Source organism: Urocitellus parryii, chromosome 4, assembly GCF_045843805.1.
Source record: "Urocitellus parryii isolate mUroPar1 chromosome 4, mUroPar1.hap1, whole genome shotgun sequence".
Taxonomy (NCBI): Eukaryota; Metazoa; Chordata; class Mammalia; order Rodentia; family Sciuridae; genus Urocitellus; species Urocitellus parryii.
Window position 1 is genome coordinate 59,969,564 of NC_135534.1, and position 19,919 is coordinate 59,989,482.

Sequence of the window (19,919 nt, forward strand, 5' to 3'; positions counted from 1 at the left end):
CTTGTTTCCAAACTTTGAAATATATATATAAACTTTTGAAATATATATATATATATATATATATATATATATATATATATATATATATCAAGGTTTATAACTGTAAGAATTATATTACATGATTTCCATGAGCATTTAGTGACTCTTTCTATATGTTATTAATTTAAAGAAACACAAAAATAAATATATATTAATATAAAGGGAATACGTTTATGTACAGACTAAAAAACATGACTTTTGATCCACTTAATTTGTTCTACGATTTTGATCTACTTCATGTGTCATTCTAAGTCCCACTTTTGGTTTTCTCACATGGAAAACGATAAAATATTATGTGGACTTGTAGGATTTATGTAATGATATAATAATGTTATTCTTACAAAGTTCTTAGAAACTATTAGGCACTTATTGATAAACAAACACTGGCAACTTTTATAATTTTTAACAACCTAATCTTTGAAATTAGCACTTGGAAGTCAGAGACAGTCTATGGTTACTTTAACTTTAGACCTATTTTCTATAATTTGATAGTTGATAAAAACATTTCTTAACATCTCTGCAACTCATGCTTCTCTGTAAAACACCCAGGAGTCATAAAAATGACAATATACATTTTACATAATATTTCTAACAAGTGAAAGAATACATGTGGCTAGAATAGCAGTGTGTTTGAAAACAGATCCATACTCTTATTGAAATGAGCATCATTCTCATCATTCTCAACAGCAATCATGTCTTATGCCATTAATTTTCCCCCTTGTCTTTATATTTTCCACTACTGAGGATTGAAACAGGGGTACTTTACTACTGACATACATCCCCATTTTTTTCTGTTTATTAATAATTAATTAATTAATTAGTTTATTTTTGGTACTAGGGATAGAACCCAGTAGCACTTTACTACTGAGTTCCATCTCTCCTCAAACCCTGTTTAGTCTTTATTGTGAGGCAGGGTCTTGCTAAGTTACTTAGGTTGGACTAGAACTTGAAATCCTCCTTTCTAAGCCTCCCAAGTTGCTGAGATTACTGGCATGTGTCCCTGAGCCTGGTGCTATTATTGTTCTTACAGTACCTAACACAGAGCCTCATTTCTATAGCCAGCACTAAATTAACTTTTATACAGTGAAGACTAGCACTGGGATAGTCTGGATAGATAGAATTTAACTCTCATATCAGCGAATTTGGCTAAATTTGTGTACTCAGGTTTCATGAATTTGGGCTAAGCTCATGGACCATGGGTTTCTTTACCTTGAAAATGGTGATACTGATCTTATTATTGTTGTTTTGAAGAATAAATAAACTAATTGTGAAATTTTTTTAATAGTGCCTTAAATTTATACATTTCAGATTATACACACTTTGAGTTGTTATTGTTTTTATTAACATTTCCCTGTCCTTTGATTAGGAGTCAGCTCATTGCTAAATACCCCATTTAACTTGGGATAAATAGTATCCATGTCACTTGATTCCTCCTCTGTCCCTATAGTTGTTTTAATTATAGTTTATTTTCTTTTTTAAAAATATGTAATTTAAATTCTATATGGACCTTAATTTTGATTATTGATTTCTATGTGGTGCTGGGGATTGCAAACAGTACCTCACAGGTGCTAGCCTCCACAGTTTATTTGCTTGGGAAATTCTTTTGTATATGTGAGAATTATAATGTAAGAATCCAAAACTATTGGGTTTCCCACAAAATTGTCAATCGGACAAACTCCATCTATATCCAATTCAGTCTGGGTATTCCATAAAGTTTCTCAAAAGCATCTCTTATGAAATGCCACAGGATGGCTATCAGTGATAGGAGACTACAATACCACCCCATGCTCATATCCTTTTGAGGCTACCTGGCTTCCAATGTCAGTTCCTCCCAAGCCATCCCCAGTTCTTTCCACATTAACTTTTGACATAGTTCAGGGACCAAGACAGGCTCAGACACAGTAATCATAAAACATAAATCTGCTTTCACCACACCCCAAGCAGTTTTCTTGGTAAATTATCTTTTTGATTCCTGTCCACTTAGTATGCTGGTGCTTGATTACTTTGTAAAATCTTCCCTAAGCATAAAGAGAATTGACACTCTCAGTTTAGCTGTAAAATAACACAATAAGAACCCACAAATTCTGCAACACATATTTTCTCTAGACAATCTCGTTGAAGCCTCTTTTTAGTTCAGTTTCCTTCGTGGGGTAGAATTACTCCAGTAGTCTCTCTCAGAATCAGCTGTCACCTGACACTTTGTCTAAAAAACCTGCTAAGCTATTATTGTCCATTTCTACTGAAGCATTCTCAGTAGAAAGGAGTGATATTGTTGCCTGGTGTCATCAATCTTGTTTGCTTTTCACCATTTTGTTGTAATTTCCCTTTCTTTTGATTTATTACCATTCTTGAGTGAGGAGTTCTGTATAGGAACACTGATAACGCATAAATCAGTCAGTCATGGGACCCTCACTGGGTCCATTCATTTTGTCTAGGAGGAGGTGGCAGTGTTCAAATGGTAGAGTATAAGAGAACCATCTCTACTCCTTGGCATTATTTACGGGCATTTCTAGCTTGGACCAGTGAGGTGAGGTTGTCATCCACTTCAAAGTGTCCTTCAGAAGACAGACAAGCACAAAAGGACAGGTCTTTTTTTGTCCTATTGTGCCCCCTCAACTGAAACCTGACTGCTATCCCAGTCCTGAAAATTAGGCCTTGGGAAGTAGAAGAGAGAGAGGGCTTTGCCTCAGCATCCTCTCCAGCTCCTGTGCTTCTTTTGCAAAACCCTGCAGCTTTTTAAGGCATTTCCCCATTACTACTGCACATATGCAAAGAAATCCTGGAATCATCCCAGCAAGTGAGTCAGATTTTCATACTCTAGTCATGCTCTATAATTAATAATGAAAAATTCATCTGCGCATTTCAATTTTCAATCAAGACACTACACTGTGGGTAGTAATAGGGGAAGTAATATGTCTCCAACATGTCTAGTTTTGGCACACTGGTATACGGTAGTGGTTATCAGAGGCTGGGGAGAGAAGTGGCCAGAGAACTAGGGAGAAAAGGTACAATCCATGTTACATTTAGATAGGAGGAATAAGTTTTGATGCTCTGTGGCACAGCAGAATGATGCATGATATATATACAAGAGAGAATTTGGGATGTACTTACCATAAAGTGATGATAAAATTTAAGGTGCTGTATTTGCTAATCTACCTGAGCTGTTTATTACCCAATATATACATATATAGATATGAATTGAAAAATCACCTGGTATCTCAAAAATGCATATAAATGTAGTGTGTCAATAAAAAAAATTAAAAGGTATTGACATTAAAAAAAACAAGAAGGTGCTGGGGATGTGGCTCAAGTGGTAACACGCTCACCTGGCATGTGCAGGACGCTGGGTTCGATCCTCAGCATCACATAAAATTAAAACAAAGATGTTGCATCCACTGAAAACTGTGAAATAAATATTAAAAAATTATCTCTTTCTGTCTCTTAAAAAAAGAGGAAAAAGAATAAAGATAATTCCTGACTTATGATGGCTTGACTTTTGATATTTTGACATTATAATAGTGTTACAGTAGAAACCACATTTCAAATTTTGAATTTTGATCTTTTCTGGGTTAGTGATGTTGGTATGATTCTCTTTTTTGATGCTGGGTAACAGCAGTGAGCCACAACTCACAGTCAGAGGCCTGATTATAAGGTAAACACCTGATACTCTAAAGTGTACTGTTGCTAAGTTATGATTTTTGGTAGGTTAGGTGTATAAAGCATATTTTCAATTTTATAATATTTTCAACTGAAGATTGGCTTATTGTCATGCCATTGTAGGTCAAATGCTAAATTCTTATTTAAATGTATTTTCCCTAGGAGTACACCTAATGTCTGAAACAGAGGTCTCTCTGTCCTATGTCTAGAAATGCTTGTTTCCAGATGCATATATTCTTTAACTTGAATGCTCCAAGTTGTCTGGATTTTCCTCAACTTTGTTTCTCTTCACTGTTATCCCATATTAAATTTGTCTTCTTTGTTTTCTTTTCCCATCCCTGAGGAATGGCCTTATGGTCCAAGGTTCAGATGGCTAAAATAGCTTTGCCACTGTGGGCATCTGGGACAGGGAGGGTCAAAAGGGAGTGAAAATATCCTCTGGAGCCCCCAAGGGATTGAGCCAAATGGTGCACCAAATGGTCATAAGTGGTGGTTATAGTACAGTGTTGAGCTGTTTGGTCTAGTTCAGAACCAGGAAAACTATGAAGAGGGCAATAATGTGGCATGTAGGGACCCTGGTGTCCAATATAAGTATGAAGAAGAAATTCTTCTAGTAGGTCTATAGTAGGTCTGGAGTTTCAGATTCAGTTTCTGCCAATTTCTCCAAATCAGCTTCTTCCCTTCTTCTTCTATGGGGGCAAAGTTTTTGAACATGAACTGTACACTACTGTCTTGTCCAGAGACTAGTTGTGCCAGGTCAGTAAGATAGGACTGAGACAGGCCTAAAAAAAAACGTGGCCAGAGACAGCATGGGAGACATATGATTTGTTTGGGAAAGCTTACAAGAGACCAGAGCCTGCTCTAAGAAGAGTTCAGTGGTGACAGGCTGACAGCACCTCAGTCCTTATGGTGCTTTTCCAGGCAGTGCCTCCCCTCCCTCATGGTGTTTTGTCCAGTGGTGGCCAGCTGGATGAGTGACATGTATCTTTTCTACAGTGCCCTGAGTTCCATGCCCATCTCCATTCAGAGAGGGATTTTATTTGTTAGGCTGCAGAAGCAGTGACATCATCAGTGTTAACTTGTTTAGTTTGCTGGTCTGACCAGCATCCTGAGAAGTACCTGGTGTACATGCACAAAAGTGTCTTCCTACAGATAATACTGACTTGTCTTTGTTTCTAATGTGAATAAAAGAAGTCCATTTCCTTAAAGATAATATGTATCTGGACTTTCTGAACCAGGCTTGCCCTTATTGATCCCTTAACTTGACTAGATATTGGGAACAGAAAGGGGGCATATTAGTGTCCCTCTTTGGTCTAGGAATGATACAATTACCCATTTAGAAAAAACTGAGATTTGCAGGGTGAGGGCTTTTGAATTACACCTACACCTTAATTGTTGCCTATAGCAGTCGGAGACCAGGAAATCCTCAATGAGTTTATATTCCCAAATACAATTTAATCTCCCAAAAGAAATTTGCCCTGGAGGCACCAGATGAGATAGGACCAGTAATCCTAGCTGCCTTCATATCACCCTTCTGTCTCATTCTGCCTCATCTCTTGGTGCTGTCACCTGCTTTCATGGTTGGGACACATTATCTTTCCCATTGCTACTTATGGAGTCAACTGTATGATTGGCTCATTGACCTAGGAGAAAAAACTTAATGGGGAATTGGAAACAATTCAAATGACTTTATATATATGAAGGTTATCAAAATCTGGTCAGAGGTAAGTTTGTATGGTCTGACTTACAGGATAAATAGATTTTTATTTGGATTTATAGCTGAAGCTATAGTTGTTCTCTAATTTCACTTCTACCTTTTGAACTTCAACTTTTTTCTTCCTGTTTGTTAACAATATCTATGTGTAGTTCTTATGTGAAATAATCAAATATTTTTTTGTGAAAGAATGATGCCACATTTTTTCTATTCCATTCCATTCTATTCTATTTCCACATTTGGAGATATCTGAAAATTTGCCATTATTTTCTAAATAGTGACTTTAATCATGTCAAATAAGTTACTTCAATGATTTAAGGAATGGGTCGTGATGAAGTAGTAACTAGTTTGAGTTAAGGGGTAAGAGTGCTAGTTGCTGGAGACTCCTAGTCTCTGGTAGAGACCTCTGTGATGACAGAAGCTGAGACAATGGATAGGTTCCCATTTTTATGTCTGGGAGGTCAGTTCACTAAGATTCCTAAAGGAAGCTTGATGAGTAATACTGAAAAAGAAAATGAAAATTGTAATTTTGAGCTGTCCCAGAAATGGAACCTGATGAAATTAGGTTCCATATAAAATCCAAGAGTCATAGATGCCAAGTGGCCAACACTAAGATTAAACTCCTATATCAAGCAAAATAAAAAGAGAAGCTTTTTAGTTTCCCATGTCTTTAGACCTGTGATGTTTGATGCAGTAGTCAATAGCTACTTGAAAAGTGGCTAGTTCAAATTGCAAAATTCTTATTTTAAAGAATTAGTACAACAAGAAAAACTGAAAAAACTCTTTCAAGAAAAACTTTAAAATAAATCTTTAGCATTTTAAAATTTAAAATTATGTATATTCTCTACATTGTCTTTTTGCTATTGATATTTTGCTGGTGCTACAGATTATATGGAGGGTGCGTTCACATTATTAGGCAAACAGTGGAAATTTTGTTTATTTCAACCTTCATCTATGCCTTCAAATATTTGTATTTCAAACCTTTGAGAAGCTGGCTTCCATTTTCTCAGAGGAAATTAATGGAAATTAATGGAAAGATTCCAACAATCCTTAGGACTACTGTCATTGTTGATTTAAAAGTGGCTGAGTATGAACTTCCTAACAGCATTAAAGAAACAGTGTCACTGGGCATATCAACCAATGTTCAGAGGTAGGCTTTAGCAGGGAAATCGTGTAAAAGGTTAACCCATTATATTTTTTTCCACAACTGCTTATGATATATTAGGCCAGGAAGCCATAGAGTGTGGGTTTGTGACTAATGGTGAATTCACATGGAGTCAGTTGCTGCTGTTCCTCACCTTTTCTTTTATTATTATTTTTTATTTTTAAAAGCAGGGATCAAACCCAGGGGTATTTATCCATTGAGACATATCACCAACCCCCTTTTTAAAAATTACTTTTTATTTTGAGAAAGGATTTTGCTAAGTTGCTTAGGACCTTACAAAGTTGCTGAGGTTGTCTTTTAACTTGGGATCTTCAGCCTTCTGAGGCACTGGGATTACAGGCATGTGCCAACACATCCACTTGTCCCATAGTCTAGGAATAGTACTGTTGGACCAAAAATTGCTGGCTTCTGAAATTTACGGTTCTAATCTCAACACCTTGCCTAAGACACTAGGATATATATAAAATTTTTACATTTTATATTTTTATATTTTTAGATGTCTATGAGATTTATTTTCCATACATATGATAGTCACAAGTGTAATGAAGTCTTCAAGTATTATCTGGTAATGTAGTTAGGTCTGATTCCTCCTTTGCCTGTGATATAGTCTCTTGGATGAAGGACAGAGACCAACATTGGTTTGGAATCTATGGCTGATCTACTTTACTAGCTGGGCCTGCATAAGTAGTTTTATATAAGTTTTTATAGTAGCAGAAAAAGGTAGTGGCTGTAAGATCCAGATTTCATAGTTTCAAGTCATGGTTTCACCATGATTTTAATAGAGTGACTTTGCTTACCTTTTCCTTTTGTTTCTTCATCTGTAAAACTGGGATAACAGTGGTACTGTCTTATAAGGGGGTTGAGTACATAATATATCAATCAAGTTGAGCACAAAAACCAGTAGCATAAAAAGGGATTATCTCAGGAAAACAAAGAAATATAATTTTTTTCTGTCCATTCTAACTACAGGGTTTTTAACAGTTAAGTATATAGCTTAGGATGCTAGATACTTAGCTGTTACTATTTTTAAATGATTCTTTGGAAAATGAGTTACCTCTCTCTGTAGGTATTCATATTGCATAGATGGATTTATTCCTGTTTTGTCCATCAAGGTTTTCTGAAGTGTCAGTCCTGATGAGAGCACAGTATATGGCGGTACAAAGCAACTTCTCTACTGTACTGATCTCTGAATTCCTCCTCATCTGCTTCCCAAACTACCAGAGTTGACAGCACTGGCTGTCCATGCCCCTCAGCCTGCTCTTTCTCCTGGCCATGGGGGCCAACGCCATGCTCCTGATTACCATCTGGCTGGAGGCCTCCCTGCATGAGCCCATGTACTACCTGCTCAGCCTCCTCTCCCTGCTGGACATTGTGCTTTGCCTCACTGTCATCCCCAAGGTCCTGGCCATCTTCTGGTTTGACCTCAGATCCATCAGCTTCTCTGCCTGCTTCCTCCAGATGTTCATCATGAACAGTTTCCTGACGATGGAGTCCTGCACTTTCATGGTGATGGCCTATGACCGCTATGTGGCCATCTGCCATCCACTGCGGTACCCTTCCATCCAGGGCTGCTATCTTTATCATGGCCCGGAATGTTCTTCTTACTATGCCTATCCCCATACTTTCTTCCCAATTGAGATACTGTGTAAGAATTATCAAGAACTGTATCTGCACTAACATGTCTGTGTCCAAACTGTCATGTGATGACATCACCTTAAATCAGCTCTACCAGTTTGTGATAGGCTGGACACTGCTGGGTTCTGACCTCATCCTTATTGTTCTCTCCTACTCCTTTATATTGAAAGTTGTGCTAAGGATCAAGGCTGAGGGTGCTGTGGCCAAGGCCCTGAGCACATGTGGGTCCCACTTCATCCTCATCCTCTTCTTCAGCACAGTGATACTGGTTCTGGTCATCACTAACCTGGCCAGGGAGAGAATTCCCCCTGATGTCCCCATCCTTCTCAACATCCTGCACCACCTCATTCCCCCAGCGCTGAACCCCATTGTTTATGGTGTAAGGACCAAGGAAATCAAGCAGGGAATCCAGAAACTGCTGAGAAGATTGTAAGAAGTCAAATGAGTGAGACGTGACCTTGGAAACAGAAATTGACAATTTTCACAATGCATAGGAAATTTAAATATTTCATGTAAGAGTAAGTTTGTATTTTGCTTTGCTCATTGCTGAATATGGGATTTTCATATATTGATGCCTGTTTTCTGTTACACTGACTTGAAGCTTAACTTTTGCCTTTTGGTATAATTTGTAAATTTTTTCTGGCCTTATCAATTGAAGGGGACTTATCAAGTCATAATTTCAGGAATTTGGAGTAATATGGTTTGTCAAATGAAGAACAAATATTATTTCAATTGTTGTAAATGATCTTCAGTTTCCTACATTGTTTAACACATATGTGTTAGGTCTCTTCATTCTCCTTGATGTGGCTGAACCTGGTTTTTTGCCATCACTTAGTCTCTTGTGGAGCTACAGTGGTTGATTCCAGAACTTTGGTCTGATGTAGAGTTAGTGGCATGTGTTATACACTGCTTCTTTTCTCCCTGATAGAAATCATTATCATTTATACTTAAGGCCACTTCTCTGCTCTATAAATTTTCTGTAGTTTTTTCCTTATTTGTAATAAATTTTATTAAATTCTAGGATGATTTATATTTGCATGGGTACATGTTTTTTTTAATATATTTTTAATTGATTCTTTTTAGTTATAGATAACATTAGGGTACATTTTGATATAATCATAAAAGCATGGAATATAATTTGCATTAATTCATTCCCTAGCACCTCCAGCTCTCCCCTTCCATGCTTCTCTCCCTCTAGTTCTAATGATCTTTCTGGAGTTTATTTATAGTATTTTTAAAAATTTGTGTTTTGGGGTATACTTGATGTTGGGATTCAATGTGGTGTACTCATGTATGTACATATGAAAGTTCAGACAAATTCATTCCATTCTTCTTCCATTTTCCTATATTTCTTTCCTCCTCCTCCTCAATCCCCTTTGCCTACTCTACTGATATTTATTCTAGTTTGCTGAAATATTTTTTTCCTTTTGTTTTCTTTTCTCTTTCCCTCTCACCTTATTTTGGATTAGCTTCTGCAGAGCAGAGAAAATATTTGACCTTTGACTTTCATAACTTGCTTATTTCACTTCACATTATATCCTCCAGTTCCGTCTATTTGCTGGAAAATGCCATAATTTCATTTTCTTTATGTCTGAGTAATACTCCCTTGTGTATATATGCCACATTTTTCTTTATCCATTCATCTGTTGAAGGAAACCTAGGTTGCATCCATAGTTTGGCTATTGTGCTGATTTTCAGAGTGGTTGTACTAATTTGCAGTCCCACCAACAATGCATGAGTGTAAATTTTTCCCCACATGCTCTCCAACATTTATTATTATTTGCTATTTTGACTGGAGTGTGTCTTATTTTAAGTGAAATATTGTGTTCTCCCTCTACCCAGTTATCAGTGTCTAATTTCATACTGTCTTACCTGGTTCCTCTGTCAGATTTCAGGTACCATCTACATTCTCATCCTTTCCTTCATTTCTTTGATATACCTTAAATTGTACTCCTCATCCTATTTGAAGCCCTGTTGTGTCAATCTTCATGTCTTGTCCTGGGGCCAGTGTAGTTTTCTATAGAATGCAGGCATTTGAATTAGTGGGTGGCTAAAGGAGAACAAATGTTTTTAACTCTTTAGAGTTCTCATCCCAATCATGCTCTGAAAGTGATTGTGACTGATTGATTGGTAGTGATTGATTGATATTTCCTGGTATTCATTTACATTAGTAACCAGGTCCTTTTTGGGATAGTAATTGAGGGCTTCATATATAGTATTTTATGAGTCGTTTGAGAATGCTTTCCAACTTAGCTGATCTGGCTTGACCCAACATTTCTTGGAGGACTTATAAAGTAATTTATCATTCCTATGATGTTGTCTTTCATCAAAATAATATCTTTATTCTCCATTTTCTGTTTGCAACTCCCAAGACAGAGCTCAATCAAAACACAATACTTTTCAAGCACGCTTCCCTTCACTTGTTCTTCTGCCAGCTCCTAACTCGTGCTTTTCTAGATTATGCTCCCACTTGCAGATATATATATATATATATATATATATATATATATATATATATATATATATTTAAAGTAGCCTTTTCTACACAGAAAACTTAACACTAATGTCTTTATTTGACACACTGAGCCCACTCTAAGAGTCTCAGTTTAGACTATGCTTACTCCACAGTGCCTTATTTTATTCACCCCAATGGAATCGATCTGGCCATCTTGAGTCATGAGTATGTGTTCATCTCTCACAGATATTAGATTGTAAACCTCTCTGAATCTGGTCAAGAGTTTTACTCATCTTTTCAATTTACATATTGCTTTACATAGTGTTACATTTGTTGAATAAAAGTTAATAAAACATGACAGTTTGTTTCTTGTATTCTTTGAAAATGGCTCAGTGAACCAAGTCATTAATATATTCTCCAAAACACTTAACAAAATGCTGCATATAACTCACAGTTCAATGCAAACTTGAATACCATAAAATCTAAGGGTTCTTATTTTGTCTATATATATATATATATATATATATATATATATATATATATATTTTTTTTTTTTTTTTTTCTACTGGGGATAGAAGCCAGAAGTTATTTACCACTGGTTACATGACCAGTTTTTTTTTTTTAATTTTAAGTTAGAGTCTCACTCTAACTTAAAATTAAAGTTGCTGAGGTTGGCCTCCAACTTGGCCATGACTCAGTCTCCTGAGTCACTGGAATTACAGATGTGTGCCACTGCACCTGCTAATTCTGCTTATCTTGGAATGAGATTGATTTATTTTAACCCCTGAGCACATGAGTTTGGCCATTTATAAGATGTGTGACTTTTGACTCACAGATCTCAATCTGAGTTAGTATTCTCATTTAAGAAGGATGATAACTCCTCTATTTATAAGCAGTTTTTCCTGATTTTTCAATGTTCTAGATGACCTAATTTATGAAGAGTTTCTCAACCAGAGTCTAAAACATGCTTGTAACTTATAAGTAGCAACCCACTTTATTATTTTCCTCTTTACATTGCTTCTCTAATGTTTTCAAAGAAATGTATCTTCAATATCGTATTCTCCTGTGTATTGAGATCAGAAAGACACATGTGTTAGAAGTCTGTAGGTCAAACCAGAAGCAAAGAACAGTTCAGGCCTGTATCGAGAACGGAGACTAAAGGGAGACCCCAAGTGTGAAGAGTTTTCTTTAATTGTTACACCAGATGATAAAGGGTTCAATAATGTATCAGTTTTTGTCATTTTACCTGATGAGATTTGCTATTAACAAGGGTGATATGGGTTATACTAAGACCTTTGGTTCAAGAATGATGAGGTTCAGGGGAGAGCAGTAGAGCTCCAAACCTCTACTTGAGAACCAGATTGTCCATCCTGGGGGAATGGAGGCCAGAAGGGAGCAATGTTGCAGGGATGTCAATCTGATGTGTAAAACTAGGGGAGCTAACCTAGAGCTGAGCTAGTGGAGGCAGAATCAGGATTAGTCTGACATCAGTGCTGACATGTAGACATTTGAGAAAAGAGTGAATTTACTTCTTTAATGAGAGAATTTGTCATAATAAGACTCTGCTTCTCCACCTGAAGTTGTGCAAATGGAACCATATGTAGATGTGATCATCTGTAAGAAGTGACATTTGGCCTATGTTTAGGTAAAACATGAGAAAATTAGTTATGCAGGTTGCTGGAAGCTCAAGGAAACACCCTCAGAAAATTAAAATTCCATTTGGTGTTTAGTTGGATCCTTAACCTCTTCACTAAGTGTCCTTTCACACCCAATCCTACTCCTGCCTCAGAAAATTCATTCCCTTATCTTACATCTTTCTGCTGAGGGAAGGATGAATATTTGAGCAGCAACCACCAAAGGAGCAAAGTGAGAGGCAACAGATAAAGTGAACTCAGATTTTTGTCTCATTACTACTCAGTTTTTGTCCTATAGCTGTTGCTGATTCTCTGAGAAAATGTGCAAAATGTCCTGAGATTAGAGGTGGAGCAAAGGATTGAAATGCTGGTGACAGAAGGCTGATAGAAGAGCTAAGGGATTTAATAGTTGTGTTCAAAGGAGTAAAGAACAAGGGGAATGATCTAATTATGTCTAAGACTCTAATAACAGAGAACATGTAACACTCAGACAAAGTAAGACAAAAGCGTTAGAAAAAAAGCAGGGAAATATTTTCTGATTGAGGTAAGAACATGTGTAATGTAACAGTAGTGAGAGAAAATACATTATATACTAGTGCAGCTGAAATCCTGTAAGGAAACAATGAAATTTAAGTCTAATGTAATTATTTTTTTTTATCCATAGACCTTCTGTGAGTCCACAGAAGGACAGAGTAGAATGATCTAAATTGATTTTACTCATATTGTTCTGGAAGAAGCTTTGGGGAGGCATTTGAGGGGTTAGAATAGCAGCAAATGGATCACTCTAGGAGGATATGAAAGGACATGTACATCAACAGATGTAATTTTGTCTATTTTATTTCACCTACACATAGCCCTTCCCTCTTTCCAGCTCTGATATTATTTTTAAATAGACACCTGTTTTTATTCTTTCTTTTGTATTAACTATTTTTCACTCTGTTTTATTTCCATTTTTGATTTATTATAATTTTCTGTTTTTGAAATTTTTATTTTTGTTGCTTGAGGGTTTATAGAATATGTCATTATCACAGAATACTTTAAAGTGATAGGTTATTTCCTACATAGTGTAACAAACTTACAGAGCAACAGTTATACATTGCTATGCTTTTATCACAAAGGAGGATTATGCAATCATAAAGAAGAATGATTTTATGATATTGCCAGTAAATGGATGGATCTGGAAGCTATCATGAGAAGTGAAGTAAGCCAGTTCCCCAAATCCAAAGATCAAATATTTTCTCTGATAGGTGGAATCTAACCCACAAAATGGGTGGGGGTGGTAAGGCTATGAATAGAAGTGTCACAATGGAGAATGAAGGGAAGGATGGGGAATAAGCTGCTACCCAGGAGTCCAGTGATTTGGAGCTCACTGTCAAACTTAGAGGTTTTGAAGATGCTCTAAAACTGAGCAAAACTTGGGACTTTCCATTCCCATTCCAGACAGGGTTGCAGGAAAGATGTCATAATCAGAGCTGTCATTTATCTTATTCTGAAATCACTCGAAAAAAGGAGTAGACAACTGTGGGCAACAGGGGAAAAAATATATAAAGTGTGTGCGTGTCAAGGAGTGGGTCCTCTTCATGATCCAGCTATCCAGATACATCCCAACAGAACGTGGAGCCAAATGCCTATGGGCTGTTCTTGGCATGGGGGCTAGTAGGACTAGAAGGACTCTTCATTGTAGAGTGGCCTCTATCCATATTATCCATACAACCATAAGTTCTTGGCTGTGCCTGTGTCAGGAACCTCTGAAGAAACTAACTAGATTAGGTTCAGACCAATCCTTTAACATAGAACACCCTGAGTACTTGCTGGCGGATCTGCCGAGTCTTCACCCCATAGACGAGAGGATTGAGGGCAGGTGGCACAAGGAGGTACAGGGTGGCCAGAAGAACATGGACATGATGGGGTACATGGTGGCCAAAGCGGTAAGTGAGGAAGGAGAATATTCCAGGGACATAGAAGAGCAAGATGACACAAACATGAGCCCCACATGTGCTAAAGGCCTTGAGTCGAGCCTCACTCCCTGGTACCTTCAGCACTGCCTGGAGGATGAGGGCATAGGAGACACCAATGGCCAGGACATCTAGCCCAACCACCAGAAGTGCCACTGCCAGCCCATAGGCTCTGTTCATTGTGGTTTTTGAACAGGCAAGTTTTACCTCAGCCATATGTTCACAATAGGCATGGCCTATGACTGTGGTCTGGCAGAAGATAAGGCTCTGAAGGAGGATGGGGAAGGGGATGAGGAGGATTAATCCATGTACCAGCACTGCCATCCCAATGTGCCCTATGGTCCCTGGATGCAGGATGGTGGAATGGTGCAGAGGATGGCAAATGGCCACATAGTGATCCAGAGCCATGGCCACCAGTACACCTGACTCCATGGAGGAGAAAGCATGAATGAAGAACATCTGGGTCAGGCAGACAATGTACCCAATCTCATGAGCATGGACCAGGAGCACAGCAAGGGCTTTGGGTGCAGTGGAGGAGGCCAGGACAAGGTCAATGGCAGCTAGCATGGCCAAGAAGAGGTACATGGGTTGGTGCAAGGATTGCTCAGCCCAGATGATGAAGATAATGGTAACGTTGCCCACTAGAGCAAGGAAGTAAAGGACACCCAAGGGGAAAGCTATCCAGTGCTGACTCTCCTCTAGACCTGGAATACTACCAGGAAAAAGGAAGGCTGAGGTAGCCTCCTTCTGGAATTGCTAAGGGCCATCATAAAGGGATTAGAGAGGGAAAAGGGAAAAGAAACTAACGTCATGATTTTTTTTCACTCTTGATATGTTACCACATAGTCCAGCTCTGGCTACCCTCTGTACCAGAAAAATGAAGTACCTTGAGCTGCAACACAAGAGGATATGGTTAGCGATAAAGAAAAAAAAATCCCCTTTCCTGAAGATACTCTTCTTATGGGTGAGATTTGTACATGTCTGAATTAAGATATATCTAGTTTTTCTCAGAGATGAGAAACACATGCTGCCTTTGAAAGAGATTCTTATACTTTACCATTCAATTCTTTGTATTTCAGAACTGTTCATTTGAAAGAACTCTCCTCATTCATTCTCTGGATGTTAATAAAGTCTGTTTCTTTTGAAACTAGTCTCCTTAAGTTTCCACAACATTGTACTCTACAGTTGTTCCTCCTCTGACCCCAGACCCCCCATCTTTTCCACCTCATTAGAGATTGATTCCAGGATTCCATCCTCTCTTCCTTTCACAAAATTGAACATTATGTCTCAATTGAATTCACCCATTGACATGCTTTTAACATTTAAATACTTCCATTTCTTCCAAACTTATGTTTTTAAGTCTGAAACAAATTACTCTCATGACTATGCAGTAAACATATCCAAGATTGGACAAACTTACCTATTCTTCCCAAATGGCTTGTCTATATTTTTGTGAGTTATACCACTATCTACCTTTCCAACTTCATCCAGAAAGTTGGAAACTCTCCTTACTCATTTTTTCCTTCGTCCTTTTTGCCCCTTCACCAATTCCTAATGACTTATTTACTTTTATTTTTTGCATCTCTTATAGCCTTTCCTTTTCCTTGTCCTCTGAAGTCCAGCTTTAGCACACACTCCCAACTTCTTTCACCTGGACTTTGTTATTAGGTGTTTCTGTTGTAGCTTTGGGTCTCTCCCCAATCTACTATCAGTCCTGAAGTTAAAGGGTTTTTCCTAAAATGCAAATGTCATCATGTTACTCCAATGGTCAAAATTGTTCATGAATTCCCTGTATGAATAGTCATATTTTTAGGACAAGCACATGAAGTTTTGAAGACGGTCTTTGTGTATTACTTGTGTATTCTATTTAACATGTTCCCATATGTTAAATGTTTTGTTTTAGACATTCTAAAACTCCTGGGATTACCACTGGACCACTCTATTTTGTATATTCCCTTCATGTATTCTTTCATTTTCCTCCTTTATCTGAATTAATAGTTCTCATCCATCAAACTCGAGTACACTCTCTCCCACCCCTTAGGAAGATTCATTGACTCTGTTAGGTCAATGCCCATTATATTAGGAACTCTTAATTCTATGATCATCCTTTGTTCATCCAATAGTAATGACTTATCATTACTATAAAACTCTTTTCAATCTTAATTATTTGTATCCACAGAAAGGATTATAGTTCATTAAAGTTGGTAATTACAAGTTAGCATGGTAGACACTTCACAATGTAGTAAGATAAACACAAGCATCAGGGACTAAAGGATTCAGGTGTAAGCTGTTTCCATTTCATATTCTAGGAATGAATTGTTGGCTGTCTACTTAAACTCTCAAAGGCTTTATCTTAGGATAAATAAGATCAAATCACAGGTTTATAATAAATATTAATGAAATACATGTAAAGTCTTGATACATAAGTAATTCTATAAAGACAGTTATTAACAGTAATAATAAGAGATGACTTAGTGTGAGATCACAGATTTCTTTTTTCTTTATCTACATGAATCTCTTTCTGAGTTTCAGATTGTTGTTGTGTCTGTCTCTCATCATGATGCTACAATAATTCAGTCTCTGTCACCCTCCATGTAAACATCAAGTGCCAAATAATTAGGTGTTCTAATTAACAACTTGATTAACCCCTCAAGCACCAACACAAAAATCTGAATCTGTACGTTTGTGTATACATGTTTGTTTTAAAAGACAGATGGCACTCTGAAATAATGTTTTTCTGTGTTGAGGGTTTACACATGTATATGTAAACATAATCTAGAATGCCTCAGTTTTTGTGGACTGAGCACCCATAGATCATTCCAGGTGCCTTTTCCTAAATCAATAATGATTAAATACTGCCACAAAACTCTAAAAATATCAGCAATAAAATATGAACTGCCTGGTGGGTATGTATCTCTCTGTATTTGTTTTTCATCCAGAATAAGCTTAGAAAAGCAGTGACATTACTATTGAGACCTCCAGGGGAATCTATAATTCTACAAAAATTCACCTTTCAGTACTTAACATTTCACCCAGTGAGACAGCTGATTGCTTTCTTAGCTACCCTCTTCTGCCACCAGATTAAGGCCATTTCCCGTCTTTTAGCTGAGAAGTGAAAGAGCAGCTACACACGTGCAGGGTACCCTGGCCTTATCACAGGCAGCATTCAAGGAGCACTGAGGCTGAAGCCCACCTGTGGGTACAGGAGAGATGAGAGAAGCTTGTGCTGAGTATAACCTGCCTCCTCTTTGTCCTGGGTGACTCCTGAGCCACAGTGAAAGCCTAGAACTGCTTGTTAAATATTAGCTGTTAAAGTAACAAGAATTGTCTCTGTGCTCCTTAGAGGAAAAGCAGAAGGGACTTCTTCCCAGGAACCTGAAGGGGAAGATGCCCTTAACTCTCTGACCAGGAAGCAAAGCGATAAATGAGCAAAGCACTGATGTTGCTCAGCTCCTACTTGTTTTTGTAAATCCAGTGCAAGCAGCCTCTCTTCCATGAGGCTTTCCTCCAGTGCTGTGAGGCAGCAGGATGTGGCCTCTGCACTTTCCGATCACAGTCTCCTCACTGCTTTGTCAGTGCACTGATTACTCCACACTGTAAAACCAGTCAGTGTCAGTCCTTGAGGAGTGGGGGCTATGCCTTCCTTACTGGAGCAGCCCCAGCACAAACTTCAAAAGGGCCTAGAATCTAGTTGGTACTAAGGAATATTGGCAAAATAAACACCCACATGACTAAATTAAAGAATAAATGAATAAGAACATGAGTGTCTTAAAGGAACTGAGAATTGTGGGAACCTGACAAGTCAGAGGCCCAACGTTAGGCATAAGGATGATGTACCAGACAGTGGAGTGTCTCTTGAGCAGGGAGGGGGCTAAGCCTCAGTGTTCTTCACCCTGATTTTTGACAGAACCAGCTTTGCTGAACCTCTCTACCTTGAGAGGCCAGTGAGGAGTCCCAGATGTGTGTGAGATATGAGAGACTTCCTTTGATCATGAGGGATCACTACTGTCACTACGCAGAAAGTCTCTTCTTTGATGTGACCTGATCCTTCTTAATGCTCTTCTTTTTTAAAAATTTTTAAGGGGCTGGGGATGTGGCTCAAGCGGTAGGGCGCTCGCCTGGCATGCCTGCGGCCCGGGTTCGATCCTCAGCACCACATACCAACAAAGATGTTGTGTCCGCCGAGAACTGAAAAATAAATATTAAAAATTCTCTCCCTCCCTTTCTCTCTCTCCTCTCTCTCTTAAAAAAAAATTTAAATTGATTTTTAAAAAATAAATGACAGCAGTTTGCGTACAAGTCTTATTAAACATATTCAGCACAATTTTTCATATCTCTGGTTGTATATACAGTATATTCACACCAATTTGTGTCTTCATACATGTACTTTGGATAATGATGTCTATCATATTCCACCATCCTTGTTAATCTTCTGCCCCCTCCCTTCCCCTCCCACTCCTCTGTCCTATCTAGAGTTCATCTATTCCTCCCATGTTCCCCATCTCTACCCCAGTATGAATCAGCCTCATTATATCAGAGAAAATATTCAGCATTTGTTTTTTTGGGATTGGCTAACTTCACTTGAAAGCATTATCTTCTCCAACACCATCCATTTACATGCAAATGCCATTTTATACTCTTTTATTGCTGAGTGAAATTCCATTGTGTATATATGCCACATATTTTTAATCCACTCATCTACTGAAGGGCATCTAGGTTGGCTCCACAGTTTAGCTATTGTGAATTGTGCTGCTATAAACATTGATGTGGCTGTGTCCCACAGAGGCCTGGATTCTATGAGAGTGAGAAAGAGGGAGAGACAATAGCACAGATAGCTATTGGAGGAGGGCACAGAAGCAGAGTGTCCATGATACTGGCCTAATAAGAAAGGAAGATAATAAACGTCAAGCATTCAGAGGTAGAGTTCCAGAGAACAGACCTGAGACACACAGGTAATTGATACACCATGCCTGACCAGTTGTTTCCTGGTCTCTGGGATGTCCTTGAAAATGCACATTTTAGTCTGAAGTCAGGCTTGAGAGAGACTCAGCAGCACAGAGAGAATTGAGAAAAGACAAAATGCCCAGACTCGGAAAACTTACACTACAGCCTTCCCTGCTCAGCTCCAGGGATTCCCAGATTCCCATGAAGTCCTTCTGCACTAGCTGGGCACCAACAATGAGGATCAGGTATTTTGTTCAGAAGGCTTCACTGCAGTCTCTGACACTCAAGGAAAAATCAAAGACATCATTCAAGGTCTGTGCAGTTAAAGTTTCCCAAAGTTAGGAAACATGAGTTGTAGACTTGACAAGACTAGCACAGATTATGTCCTCCTGCACCATATGTGCTGCTGAGAATGCCGACCCAAGACCATGCTGAATGCCCCATGACTGCCTCAGGCTGACCCCAAAGTTTTGATGACATTTATAGGCATCTGTCAACCCACAGGTTGGCTTTTAGCAATGTGTCCTGCTCTGATCTCTCTTTTTGTGCTTGACTCTCCCTGTCAGTGCCCAGGTCAGACCTGGGAAAACAACTATTCTGTCTCAGGAGGAAATAAAAGTAAGAGACGCTAAACCAGAGGCACTGGGAGACTCAGAACCACATTAACCAGGCCAAGAAATAACCCCATCACAAGGGCTCTGAGGAAAACAAAAGTTCTCAG

At 38.2% G+C, this 19,919-nt stretch overlaps 2 pseudogenes; one reads left to right on the forward strand and one right to left on the reverse strand.

Annotated features, from left to right (window-relative positions):
• The first annotated feature begins 7,712 nt into the window (after positions 1-7,712).
• Positions 7,713-8,643, forward strand: LOC144254435 (olfactory receptor 56A4-like; annotated as a pseudogene).
• A 5,428-nt stretch (positions 8,644-14,071) lies between these two features.
• On the reverse strand, positions 14,072-15,066 carry LOC113177858 (olfactory receptor 52L1-like; annotated as a pseudogene).
• Between the last annotated feature and the right edge of the window lie 4,853 nt (positions 15,067-19,919).